Source organism: Dipteris shenzhenensis, chromosome 21 (genome assembly GCF_047967505.1).
Source record: "Dipteris shenzhenensis isolate YYH24624 ecotype China chromosome 21, Dip_SZ_1.0, whole genome shotgun sequence".
Classification (NCBI taxonomy): Eukaryota; Viridiplantae; Streptophyta; class Polypodiopsida; order Gleicheniales; family Dipteridaceae; genus Dipteris; species Dipteris shenzhenensis.
Genome location: NC_141616.1, coordinates 11,165,767 through 11,180,298, shown reverse-complemented (window position 1 = coordinate 11,180,298; position 14,532 = coordinate 11,165,767).

The following is a 14,532-nucleotide window of genomic DNA, read 5'->3' as shown; positions in this document are numbered from 1 at the left end:
TCTGTCTCTCTCTCTCCTTCTTCCATTCTTGCTTCCGTTGAGAGCACTCTCAACTGGTATCAGAGCTCGGGTGATCTAGCTGAGCGTGCATGAATGCTTGGAAGCTTAGCAGCTCTGTCGGAGGAAGGAGAAGCTTTGTGGGAAGCTTTGTGGGTGACTTTACTTGCATCCGAGTGTGCCTCTAGAACCTTTGGAAAAGTCACTTTGGCTTTATGAAGTGGTTTTGAGAGCCTGTTAAGAGCTTTCAAAGAAAAAGTCGTTTTTTGAGCTTTTCCCTGTTCCGTTCGATGACAGAGACTCCGTATTGACGTGTGGAGGCAACTATTGCTTGCTTTTGGTGTCCACATTACTTCAGGAGCTTGGAAACACCTTCATTCTTGAATCTGAGATCATTTCAGTGGATTTCTGACTCACTGTGTCAATTCCTGCGTTTTTTGCCCGGGTGTTGGAACTCAAGTTTGGAGCAACCATTTGCAGATCTGTCAGTTCCGGTGGACTCAGGAGGTCCTAAAACTTCTATGTTGCTCATCATTTGCACTCCGGTGGAGTTTACAGATAGCTCTGTTTCCAAAAACGTTTTTCAGTCCGTGTGTTGGACCCAGTGATTGAGACCACGGTTTCCAATACCGTCTGTCCCATTGCGTTCCGAACGCCCAAAAACCCCTACCTGTCAGTTCTTGCGCGATTCGGTGAAGGATTTTCAGAGTTATAAATCTCTGTGTATTCGATTTCGTCTCTCTGTTATGCATTTTTCATACTAAGGTTTTGAAACCTTAGATTTATGCCACATGGCAGTGGATAAGTGTTGACTCCCATTTCTCACTCATCGGTTGGGATTTTGGAGTTCTGGCAGAAGAGAGATATTTGCAGATTTTCTTGTTGAGTCCGATTATGCAATGGCGCCCATGTTTTGAAGCATCTCAGGTTCTATTTTCAGTAGCGCTCATTACCGTGGGACTATGATTTCTTGAGCATACCTTATGCAGATCACTCTGGTTGCAGTTTGAGCAGTGTGCGCTCATTCGTGGTATGCATTGGGTTGCAGTGGATGATTTATAGGCCATTTGGATGCATTGCGGTCCTTGTTGGATGCGCTGATAGGCCCAAATTGCCTTGTGGGATGCTATTTTTTATGGACGCTTTGCACATGGATGCTATTTTAAGCTGAGGGATAGCTTTGACACATTGCAAGTGATGCACTGATAGTGCTATGCTCTCTTGGATGAGACATTATTGATGCATATGCCAGTGGACAGTGTTTATGCTTGAGTCATTTGGCACTTATTGGCATTTTCTTTTGGGCCAGATTTGCTCATATGGATGCATAGTATATGCACATGAGTCAGATGCATCTTTTGATGCTTTGAGCTTTGAATTTTGGTGATATTTCACTCTATTGTGGCATACACATTTGGGTGCACCTGGTATTTGGTGTGATTCTCTCTTGCAGGCACTAGCATTTGGGATTTTGCTTTATTTGCATCATGGCATCCTCTTCCATGCCTGAAAAGGAGTTTTTCAGCATTAAAAAGTTTGATGGGACAAACTTTTCTTTGTGGAAAGAACAGATAAGGGATGTGCTTATTCAAAAGAAGCAGATTAAACCCTTGGCAGGGATTGAAGCTAAGCCTGCAAATATGTCTGAGGATGATTGGAATGAGTTGGATGCATTAGCAAAGTCTACTATTAGACTTCATCTTGCAGAGTCAGTTTATTTCACAGTAGTAAATGAGCAAACTACGGAAGATTTGTGGAAGAAACTGTGTGCCACTTATGAAAAGGAAACTGCCTCTAATAAAGTTTACCTCATGAAGAGGTTGTTTGAGCTGCAGATGAAGGAAGGGGTCTCCATTGCTTCTCACTTGAATGAATTCAATATTATTTTCAGCCAGCTTCAGGCTCAGAAAATGAATTTTGATGCGGAGACTAAGGCAATATTTCTCTTATGTTCATTGCCATCCTCATGGGATACCTTCCGTACAGCTGTCAGTAACTCTGCACCTGGTGGAGTACTGAAATTTGATGATGTTGTGGGTAGCTTGTTGGCCGAGGAGATTAGACGGAAGTCTATGGATGGCAACAAGCAGGATGCAGCCTTAAATGTGCAAAGGGGCAGATCACAGTTCAGGGGGAAGTCCCAAGAAAGAGGGAAGTCTCGTAGTAAATCCAGGGCACGGAACATTGAGTGTTACCATTGTGGCAAGAAGGGCCATATGAAAAAGGATTGCTACAAGCTGAAAAGAGAGCAAAAGGATAAGAAAAAGAATGCAAATTGGGGTGCAAATCAAAAGGAAGAGAGTCCAAGGGAGGACAAAGGAAAAGTGAAGATCGAGGAGATCAATGCAGTCACACATGATAGTGACAATGATGTTCTCTTCATGTCTAGTTTATCTGCAGAGTTGCTTACCACTTCAGATGATGCATATTCCCAGGATTGGATTTTGGATTCTGGTGCTTCATTCCATGTTACTCCCCATAGGGAATGGTTCTCCACTTATGACAGTGGAAAGACAGGTTGTGTGCATCTTGGAAATGACTATGCATGTGACATAGTGGGAGCAGGTGACATAAAGTTTTCTTTTGCAAATGGGTCTGCATTTGTTTTGAAACATGTGAGACATGTGCCTAAGCTGACCAAGAGTCTTATTTCAGTGGGTCAGCTAGATGATGCTGGTTTTCACACCACTTTTGGCTTTCAGAGTTGGAAAATTCAGAAGGGCTCTATGCTTTTGGCCAGGGGTGCCAAGTGTGGGACTTTGTATCCCTTACATGTATCAGGGGTATTTGATCATGTTGTTGCAATAACCGAGCAGTCGAGCACTTCTTTGTGGCATTGCAGGTTGGGGCACATGAGCCAGAATGGAATGAAACTCTTATGCCGTTTGGGCTATGTACCACATTTGAGTTTCTCTGATTTTGAATTTTGTGAGCACTGTCTCTATGGGAAGCAGACTAAATCAGCCCATAAAAGAAAAGGAAAGAAAGAGTTTGAAATGCTTGATTTGGTGCATTCAGACGTATGTGGTCCCATGCCTACACGGTCATTAGGCGGGGCTGAATACTATGTGACATTCATTGATGATGCAACTAGGAAAGTGTGGGCTTATGCTATAGCTCGGAAGAGTGATGTGTTCCAGGTATTTCAGAAATGGTTGGCCTTGGTTGAGAATCAGTCAGGTAGAATGCTTAAATGCCTACGGACTGACAATGGTGGAGAGTATCTCTCTCATGACTTTCAGCATTTCTGTGATACTCGTGGGATTAAGAGGGAGCTTACATCCCCTCGTACTCCAGAGCAAAATCCAGTTGTAGAAAAGATGAACCATACCATTCAAGAAAGGTTGCAATGCATGCTTTCCAATGCAAGTCTTTCTGGTGGTTTTTGGGCTGAGGCAATGAAGACTGCAGTGCATGTGATCAATAGATCACCTAGCAAGAGTTTGGATGGTGGTATTCCTGAAGAGGCATGGAGTGGAAAGAAGCCCTCTTACTCTCATTTACGTATATTTGGGTGTGAGGCATATGCACATGTGCCAAAAGAGCTTCGAAAGAAGCTAGATCCTAAGTCTAGGAAATGCATCTTTCTAGGTTATGGTGAAAGTGGAGAGATGGGCTATCGTCTCTGGGATCCAGAAGCAAAGAAGATCATACGCAGCCATGATGTGGTCTTCAATGAGAAGAAGATGCATAAGGCACCCATGAGGGATGTGGAAATGAGGAGAATCACTTTCCAGGATGTGAATCCACCTGCCTATGTTGATAGACAGCAAGCTGTCCATGCACCAAATGTGCAAGAAATGGTACAACCAAGTACTCCCACAGGTATACAATCAAGGGTAGATGATGGATCATCTATTGGTGGAAATGATGAGCCAAATGTGGCTGATATGCAGGTGGGACACCAAGCTGAAATGCCCTTGAGAAGATCATCTAGAGTGTCTAGACCGCCTGATAGGTTTGTTCCAGGGGTAGACTATGTGATGCTTACTGATTGCGGGGAGCCTTCTTGCTAGAGAGAGGCTATGATGCGTGAGGATCAACGTAAGTGGGAGTATGCTATGCAATCAGAGATGAGTTCACTTATGAAGAATAAGACTTGGGACTTGGTTTCTTTGCCACATGGAAAGAAAGCATTGCCATGTAAATGGGTCTACAAAATGAAGGTCACAGGTGATGATGTGCCTAGATACAAGGCCCGTTTGGTTGCTAAAGGGTTCAAGCAAGAGAAGGGTGTGGACTTTGATGAGATATTCTCTCCGGTTGTGAAGATGACCACACTTAGATGCATGCTTGGACTAGTGGCAGTAGAGGATATGGAGCTTATGCAAATGGATGTCAAGACAGCTTTCTTGCATGGGGATTTGCATGAGGACATCTACATGGTGCAGCCGGAAGGCTTTGAAGAAAAGGGCAAAGAGCATTTAGTTTGCAAGCTGAAAAAGAGTCTCTATGGTCTTAAGCAAGCACCTAGAGAATGGTATCAGAAGTTTGATGCTTTCATTCGGTCCCAGGGTTTTAGAAGGAGTGAAATTGATCACTGCCTCTACACTAAAAGGGCTAAGGATAGTAGCCTGATAATCCTGGCACTATATGTGGATGATATGCTATTGGCTAGCAAGAATACTTATGAGCTAGATGCATTAAAGGCCAAGTTGCATGAGGCCTTTGATATGAAGGATTTGGGATTTGCAGGTCATATTCTTGGTATGCGCATCACGCGTGATCGGAGTAGGAAACTCCTTTGGCTTTCACAAAAAGAGTATGTTACAAAAGTATTACAGCGTTTCAATATGGAGGGGGGGAAGGCAGTGAGTACTCCATTGCCTCCATATGTGAAACTGAGTCATACAGATAGTCCCAAATCAGATGAGGAAAAGGCCATGATGGCCAAGGTTCCTTATGCATCAGCAGTTGGGAGTCTTATGTATGCTATGATAGCTACTAGACCAGACATTGCATTTGCAGTGGGAGTTGTTAGCCGCTATATGGCTAATCCAGGAAAGAGGCATTGGGAGGCAGTTAAGTGCATCATGAGGTACATGAAGGGTACCAAGGAGATGTGCAATTGCTTTGGTAAAGGAGACATGCGTGTACTTGGGTACACAGATTCAGACTATGCAGGGCATGTGGATAGGGCATGTGGATAGTAGGAGATCCACTTCTGGTTATGTGTTCACCTTTGCAGGTGGTGCAGTGTCGTGGATGTCTCATGCACAGAAGTGCATTGATTTGTCTACCACAGAGGCTGAGTATGTTGCAGCCACAGAGGGTTGCAAGGAGGCTATATGGCTTGATCGGCTAGTGGGAGATTTGGGGATTCATACAGGTGTACCGACATTGCATAGTGATTCCATGAGTGCTATTCAGCTAGCACGGAATCCGGTCTTTCATGCAAAGACCAAACACATTGAGGTCAGGTATCATTTCATCAGGGAGGTACTTGAGGACAAGCGCATAGAGCTTGTCAAGGTTCATACAGATGATAACCCTGCAGATATGCTGACGAAGAGTCTACCTAGTCAGCGGTTTGAGTATTGTCGTGTATTGATGGGCATTGGATAGTATGCTCACTGGTTGTTCTCCCTTAAAGGCACATTGTCCTTTAAGTGGGAGGTTGTGGGGGTTAAAGGTCACTGTGCCTTAACCCCAGTTATGTACAATACTCAAACACATATATAAATGAATGAAAAAGAAGATTAGGGTGGTTCTGCACCCACCAAAACTTGTGTGGCTCTCTGTCTCTCTCTCTCCTTCTTCCATTCTTGCTTCCGTTGAGAGCACTCTCAAAAAAGTGTGATAGCAGATTCCATAAGCTAAATGCAAATGGTTAATAAACTTCTTGTGATAAGAGAGTTAGAGAAATTGTTTACAAATAAGCTTGCACAAAAGGATGTAGATTAATTTGTTTTTTCATTTAAGTAGGCTTTCAAAAAAAGGTATATGATGAATAATTGAAAATGCTTTTGTAGTCTCTGGCGGTGACTCATGTGTCATGGGAATCTTGAAGGAACGTCCATGGAGTACTCCTCTAAACTACTCTTGGTTGAGAGCAATGAATGCAAATGCCGTCCACTAGTGTTACTCTAGCCACTCCTGGCCAGTTGCGATCATGAATCCATACAAAGAAGAAGAAGGGGAGGGGAGGGGAGTGGAGAAAAAGAAGAAGGGAAGAGGAAAGAGAACATGGCATTCACGAAAGGCACTATGAGGGAACAAGAGATAACTCCAAAGAGGAGGAGGAGAGCTTGTATTCCAATGTGTGCAACCAACAAGTGAAGACCAAAGTTAACAATTTGGCCTTTTAGACATACCACCTTTTGAAGGGAGGGACAGCCCTAATCTCGTTATACCACTCTATTTCCTCATATTTGGCTCCAAGGCACAATCCTAGCTCTATGGACTTGCCACTATCCATCATATGGCATTGCTAATAACTAATGTAGTTAACAATGTTGAATCCATTTAACTTACACCTCTTACCATACAAGCTAAAATTGAACCTACATAGATAAAAAATTTAAGAGATGATAACAATCTCATTGAAAATATTAAACTCATTGAACCTGTAACTTTACTCATTGAAAATTTTTAGAAAATTAGGAAAATTTGATGTGATAATCTCATCGGAAATGTTGAACTCATTGAGATCTTACTCTAAAAAAATTAAGAATGTCTAGATAAGCAGAACGATAACCTCAAAGTGAGGTCAACATTGGTAAGAGTAGGCAACCTGTAGAGGAGGTTTCCCAATTTTGTTTATGAGAATGTGTTAATGGTGTCTCCAAAAAGCTAGAAAACACCCACACATATCCACACCTGGCAATGGTAGTACCAGGGTCCGAACTTATATTTGACTAACATTGGAAAGATGCAAAGATAACTCAAAACATCAAAAGAATTGAAATTGATGTGTATACAGTAGAAATGTTATTCGTAGTTTGTCTTCCAACGTATCACAACAAAAACCCTCATACAGGAGGTGAAGATGAGCTTATAACATCATTTGACTTCAGTCGGGTAACAGTCAAAAATAAAAAATAGTTCAAAACATGATGTGGTGGATAAGGCCACTACTACTGGCTATTAGGGATAGCTATAACTATCCCTACAATTACAAAATTATCCAATACTCCCTAATGTAACTTCCCTTTACTAGTGGTGTACTAACCCTCCTTGGGTGAAGCCCACATGAATGGAGAGGTCACCCTCAACACTTGGCACTCCTGATGGTAAAACTTTTGTCAAAAAGTGGAAGACACGAACCCTACTAGAAATAGTCCATCAGGTGTACCTTGATGATATGTGTTGAGCTTAGATCGATGACTGTTGCCTTGGCAGCAATGGGATCCGCTTCCTCTATGTCTTCCTTGTAGCTATCATGCAGCTCTGGTTCCTCTTGCATTTTGGTGTGTGCCTCCTCAAAATCTGCAGTAGGGGTTAACGCCTAGTTGGGGAGAGCAAAAAATTGTGTATCCTAATATTTGTCACCTTTCAAAGGAGCATGTTCAACAGACAATTGTGTAGACTGGCCTTGCTCTGTTTCATCTAGTTTCCTAGGCTCTATTGGCAGCTCTAAAATTTCTATGTCACCATCCAATGGCATCTGATTCTATTTAGCATTCTGAGATGCATCTTTAAGGACTTCCAATTCCTGTGCCATAATCTCATGGGTGTAAGCAGAAGAGGCAAATGCCTCATATGGTTGCTGTGCAATAACAAATAAGCGGTTCTTAAGATTTGACTATGGGTCCTGAGATGCTTTGACTAGCTGTGTCTTCATTTCTGTGAGATCATAGGAACTTAAGAAAATACCATCAACCTCCTCTGCCATTTCCCTAACTTTCTGGTCAACTCCTTCTAAAGCATTAATCCATTCTTTGAGTAACAGATCTTCAATGTTTAAATCGGAATGGGCAGCACCCATTCGATCCAACTATAGGAAAAACTATGCCTTCATTTCCTCCAACCAATTCATGACAGTAGGTAAGCATTCTTTTGGGACTTATGATTGGGCAATGAGCTTGGAGACATTTTTCTCCTGCATGGTTCTGTACTGTGCATATTCCCTTTTGACCTCCTCGAGCTCTAAGTGTGTAGCATGTATCTTCTTTTGCATGTCGGCCTACTTCAGCATGTACTCATGACCAACCCTCTTGTCTTCAGGTAATTCTTGTACTCGTTGTCTCAATTGCAGCTGAATTGTCCTCTGTCCATCAACATAGTATGTAAAACTTTCAGTGCATGTTTTGGCTCTCTGCTATCCTGTACTCCTTTTGTAATTGGAACCTTTTGCTTCTATGCTGGTGATCTCGGTAGGTTGGCCATGCTGTGAATAAGGGAGAATTGTTCAAAACAGCTCATGGGAGGTGCTGTCAGTAGAATGCTAGCAATGTTGTCCTCCGATTTGCTCTAGCCTTCGGGATTTGGAAGCATAGACTTAGACCGAAGACTTAGCTTGATCTTCTTTGAAGATTTTTTCTATGATGGTGAGGCTAGAAACTCTTCCCTTGCAAGGGGTGTATCCCATAGTTGCTCCGCCAGGGATTCCGCCATAGATGCTTCCTCTGATGAGTATTGGGCATCTTGCAAGGCTTTGATCATGTCTTTCTTTCCCTTGTCCTCCTGGGGTGTCTATGCCTACTTTGCTTTGGTGCACTTTGCACTGTAGTGTTGAACTATCTCTGGGCCCTTTGCATCCATTTGGCTGGCAAATTCAAATAGGGCTGCAATGAAAGGCCCAATCTTTGAATGCGTGTTGGAGGTGCTTGAGTCTTCCTTGGCGATTTCACTCATTAGTCAAGAGTGTAGGAGATGAGCCCACAAAATTTTGGTCCCCTTCTCAGTTGCACTGAGGGTGGCATAGGAGTCTCTACTCATAGTATTAGTCTTGACAAGCAGCTGCATCCGCTCAAGATACCACACGAATTGCTAGCGTCTCCTCAAATCTTGGACGTTGTTGATGAAGAAGTAGTTTTTCTACATTTTCGGGGGGGCAAACTCCTTTTGCATGTTGGCCGCTTTTGGGCACCATATGTAGAGGGGGCTCATGGGAAAAGCTTCTGTCTATCTTGTGTTTCAAGGGACGATTCATCAGTGTTGCATGCAATGAACTGCCAGTGATTTTTGGTGTTTGTGAGCAACTGCTTATCATCTTGCATTTAGAATTGTGGGATGTATACGTGATGATGGAGTGGGAGAGGTTAGTGAAAACGACTAATGTGGAAGTGTGAGCCTCATCTGAGTGAAGAGGCTTGTCGATAATGTTCCGATTCATCTTGTGTATGTTGGTTGTCCCATCGGTACAGAGAATTGTGTATGCATGAGACAAATTTCGTTGTTGGTGGAGCAGGGTCAGAGGGCTGTCGGAAGTTCTTCGGTATGTCGAAACGGGGCCGAATGGCCAAAAAATAGTCGGGGAAGAGACAGAGTGTCCCCTTTGATGTGTAGCGGAGTGAGAGCGGGTCTTGGAGTCGGATTTGAGTCAGAGTGAGGTTGGATGGGTGGATTGACGTCGCACGTGTTGGGTAGCGGAGTTAGAGTTGGAGTCGGAGTTGGAGTCAGATGTTTTCTTGTTGGATGGTTGTCGGATTATTGTTGGGGCCATGCTCACCACTATGCATGCTTCTTTGAATTTTAGCATACTTACATCACTGATTGAATAGGGCTGGTCTAGATTAGAGCATACCTGAATGTTGCTATAGATGAAACAACATGTTTCATGTGTCCGTGTCGAACTGTAGTCATAGGCTGTTAAAGATAGATTTGTCAATATGAATAGCTAAAACATATATGGGATCATGATTGAGGTCTTTGTAGAGTTGTAGAGAGATTGTGTTGATTTTTGCTTGGGTGGGTTCAAGTCCAATATAAGGTTTGAGCATGAAACTGTTGACTGGTTTGTCAAATACATTCCCATGTAGGTCAGCCAATTTGAAGGTACCTTGCTCAAAAACCTCAAGTACCTTGAAGGGACCATCATAGCTGAGCTTGAACTTTCCTAGCATTTTTCCCAACTTTGTGTTAAACATCAACACTTAATCACCTTTTTTGAACAATTTGAACTTTATGTTTGTGTTCATCCATGTTGCTCTCCTTTTTTGAATTATATTAGCAATATGTGAACTTGTGAGCCTATCCTCATCCAATTGCAGAAGTTGCTCTAATCTTGCATTGATTGAATCTTCTAGAGATAATTTATTATCTATTGCAAGTGGTTTATCATCTCTCTAACATGGCAAACATGCTTTGGCCCAATTATGAGCATCTTTTAGAACTATAAGCCACCATAAACCAGCTTGCAAAATATTCTTACCTGTAATGTCTCTAGAAAAGTGTCCTCCTGCTGGTCCCCCTTGGGCTTCAGCTAGGATAGATTTCTGCTCATGATCTTGGACACATCTTCTGATTACCTGCTCAATTCCTCTTCTATACAAAACACTAGCAATGACTAGGAAAGGTCTGCTCTATAAAACAAGTTTCTTTCTCTAATCCCTATATAATGTTTCACGGATTAAACCATCAGTGAGAAAGAATAGCATTTTATCATACCAATTAGGTGGCTCTTCACTTCTTACCATACAAATCCTTGCATCAGGAAGTTCATATGGGATGCCAGTTGGAGCTTCTCCTAATAGCAACCTACTCAAGTAATCAACAATGGCATGTTGTTTTCTAGGCCTATGCACAATGTAGCCAATCTTCCTGTTAATTGCAGTTTGTTCACTAAATAAATGAGAGCTTGATGATCCACATGAAAATGTACCTTGTTTCCCAATAAATAATGTCTTAATTTGTGCAATGTATAGATCATTCCAAGTGCTTCTCTTTCTGTGACTGCATAGTTTCTCTCATGCTTAGTTAAGATTTTGCTAGCATAGTAAATTGGTCTAAACCACTTTGGTGTTCTTTGGTGCATAAGTACTGCACCTACTGCTGCATCAAAAGCATCAACAAAAACCTTGTAGAATAGGAGCTATCATTAACATTTTCTTCATCATATTAAAAGCATATTGTTGTGCATCACCCTAGATGTAGGGCTCTATTTCTCGTGTCAGTTTTGTGAGAGGATAGCATATGTCAGCAAGGTATCTAAGAAATCTGCAGTGCCATTTAATTTTCCCTATAAATCTTTGAAGCTACTTGATATTCTTGGGTGGTTTAGCATGTTGAATGGGTGAAACTTTGTTTGGATCTATTTCCATTCCATCTTGGGAGATGACGTGCCCTAGTAGAATTCTTCTACTTATAACAAATGCACATTTCACTGGGTTTAAGCTTATACCAGCCATTCTACACCTGGCAAATCATAAGCTCAAGTGTTGTAGATGCTCCACTTTCTTTCCAAATATTGAAAAATCATCAAGGAAAACTTTCATGAAAGATGTAAGATATTCAGCAAATACCTCCTAAATGTATTTTTGAAATGTTGGAGGAGCATTCTTAAGACCAAATGTCATAATATTTGAAGCAAACACTCCCCATTAAATGACAAATGTTGTCTTGTCTTTATCCTCAGGTGCGATTCTTATCTGGTTGTACCCACTGAAACCATCAAGAAAACTATATATTTCATGTCTTGCTACAACATCTAGTAAAGAATCACAAAAGGGTAGAGGGAAAGGATCAGTAATGGTGGTAGCATTGAGCTTCCTATAGTCCACACATATTCTGAGTTTTCCATTCTTTTTTGGCACAATCACAATAGGTGAAAGCCATGTAACATGTGTGAGAGGATAAATAAAACCAACTCTCAATAGCTTATCAATTTCCTCTTTAAATTGTTTGGCCTAGTTGGGATTCACTAGTTGGGATTCATTCTCTATCTTCCTTGTATCACTGGCATAGCATCTTGCTTTAGGTTGATTCTGTGCTGACAAAACTGGGGGTCTACTCCTTTAATATTAGTATAATTCCAAGCAAAGACATCCTTATGTTCTGTCAATAAGTCTTTTAAAGCCATTTTGAAAGGTGGGGGAAGACTTGTACTTACCAAAACTATCTTGGGGTTGTGGGGGTCTCCAAGATTCATCTCCTCCAAGTCATCTTGTCAAACTCTAGCACTCTTTTGCATATGTTCTTCAAAGTGAGCTTCAGCTTCTAGCATGACCTAAGCAGCTGATTTTTGAGTATCCCCATGTAGTGGGTCATTTGGCTAGGCCTGCTTGTCACTTTGGATGTTGGTGCTGATAGGATTTAGTTCCGACTGTTTTCCGTCTCGGTTCTGCCATGGTCCAATGTAGGTTGGATGGCTCTGTTTGTTGATTGGAGCATGTATACTGGTCAATAATTTTGATTACATCAATTTCGAATATGGGAAAAACTATAGGATTTCTCTTAAGCAAAATTTCCTCCTCATCCTCCTCAAATTCTGCTATCATATCCATGCCTTCTGCTTGTAGTGGCTGAGCTTGTTTTGGGAAGCTTCTCCTTAAAGAGAGATTGATTTTGAAATTCTTTTTGCCTTTCTTGATTGTGATTCTTTTTGAACCCTAGAACAAGATTCAGAAGTTGATCCAATGTTATTTGCACTTTGGACTCCAAAAGCTCTTGAAAGAAGAGTGTGGGATCTTCCTGTTTCTGCTTGTCCTTTTGCTATATCTGACTTCTATTTTTGAGCGTGGTGTTCGGAATTGGAACTGTTTGTTCCTCTTTGATTTCTGTTATCTTAATTTTGTCACCACTGTTTTGCTGATGTGCTGAGTCCGAGCTGGGTCTGGCCACCAAATCTTGTCTACCTTTTGGAATATATTTCTGGTTAAGGGAGGCTTGTACTCTTCTTTGTGTGTCTGGGGTCTTGTCAAAATGTTGTATGTTGCCATGCTGAAGTTGACTACCTATAGCTTGATGTCGGACGTCTTCTATCAGAAGACTATTAGACTGTGCTTGAGTTTTTCGAGGTCGAGCTTAGCCTTACCCTTGTTTTGGAGTTGTGATCTTCGTGCTTTTGATGCTGCATTATTATCTAGTATTTGCTGTAGAGCTTGATTTCTGACATGTGCGTGATTGGGCCAGTTCATTGGCTTTGCTGTCATTCTTGGTGCGTCTCCAAGGCCGAGCATGGGCTTTGAACCTTTAGATTTTGTCACTGCCAGTGCTTGTATATTACTCTGAATTCTTTGAGTTTGTTTATTGTAATCCTCATTGATAGGATCCAAGTACACCATATGCACGCCCGGTGGTGGCTGCTATTGCTGATTCTGATTACCTCGTGCATTATAGTTGATATTGGGGATTCCTCTTTTTCCTCAGTGCTTGCACCAAAGTTCACATTGAGGAACCTATCTGTGTCCTTCCATGCCACAGTATATGCATGGTTGATTCTATTTTTGCCCTTGTTGGTTTCCCCAATTCTACTAATTGGGTCTTCTTGGTTGTGGATTGTTGAATCTTTGTGGTCCTTGGTTGCCTACTGCAATCTAATTGGCTGCCACATGTGGGACTTGGTTTTTTGAGTTTTGTACATGAGGAGGAACCCTTCCCTTGTAATTTGGATTATAGCATCTTTCTTTCTCATGATTGTCCTTCCCACAAAATGCACAATAAATTTTAGGTGGAGGTGGGGGCATTTTCAAAGTTTCCAATTATTCTTTGATCATTTGCTCTAACTTAGAAAGCTTGTCTATTTTCTTCTTGCCTTTTGATTTTTCTTTGTCCTTGCTTGTCTAACGAAAAAATGATGAAACGTAGCTGTAGAATTACCTTTGATGGTGTTAACTACATTATTGGATGGCAATGTCTAATTCATTGCCTTACCACCATTAAATGTTGCTGCAAACTACTCTTTCTTTGTGAGGTCTAGCAGTTGCCCGAATCCGCTTGCAACCCATCTTGTCTCAAACTATCCGACATGGCTGTCGGGATCTTGTCCTTTCTTGCCGCTGAATTTAGCTGATTTCACCAAAGGATTTTGCAATTTATGTAATCCTACAGAATGCAATAGCAATGTGAAAAGCAGAGGGGGGCTAGGCGTTCCACATTAAGGTCGGGGGCTTTTGGGCACCAAGCAAATCATCAAGATGTTCTCAAATGATGATCTGTGGGTTGTATCTATGCACTGGTTCGTGGAGCAAGCGGTTACGATTAAGGTAGATCATTGGAGTGGGGGGCTTCAAGAAGAAGCTGTTATCTTCACTTCTTATCAAGGTGAAAGGGTCAATCTTGGCCTAGAGTTTGTTTGACTGTCGAAAAGTTTTCTTTGAAAACTTTTGTGGAAGGGAAAGGGTGGTCTAAGCTTGAAAGATTCTATCTGTAGTGGTTGAATGTGATCAAGGTTGAAGGAGAGCCTTTTGCTTGTTTAAATTTGCACATGGCAAGGGCTATTCATAACAAAAAATAAGCCAAATGGAAGCATTTGTGGATTTTTGGGATCCATTTCTAATTTTGCTTATGATTGTGGAATACTCATCTCTCTCGAGGAAGCCCTTGAGGCTCTTTTACAAACCATATAATTGTTCGTTACTTTCCTGGGGATGTGTTTATGGCAAATCTTACTCGTGAGAATCGTTTAAAATATCTTATTCCATACATTGTGTG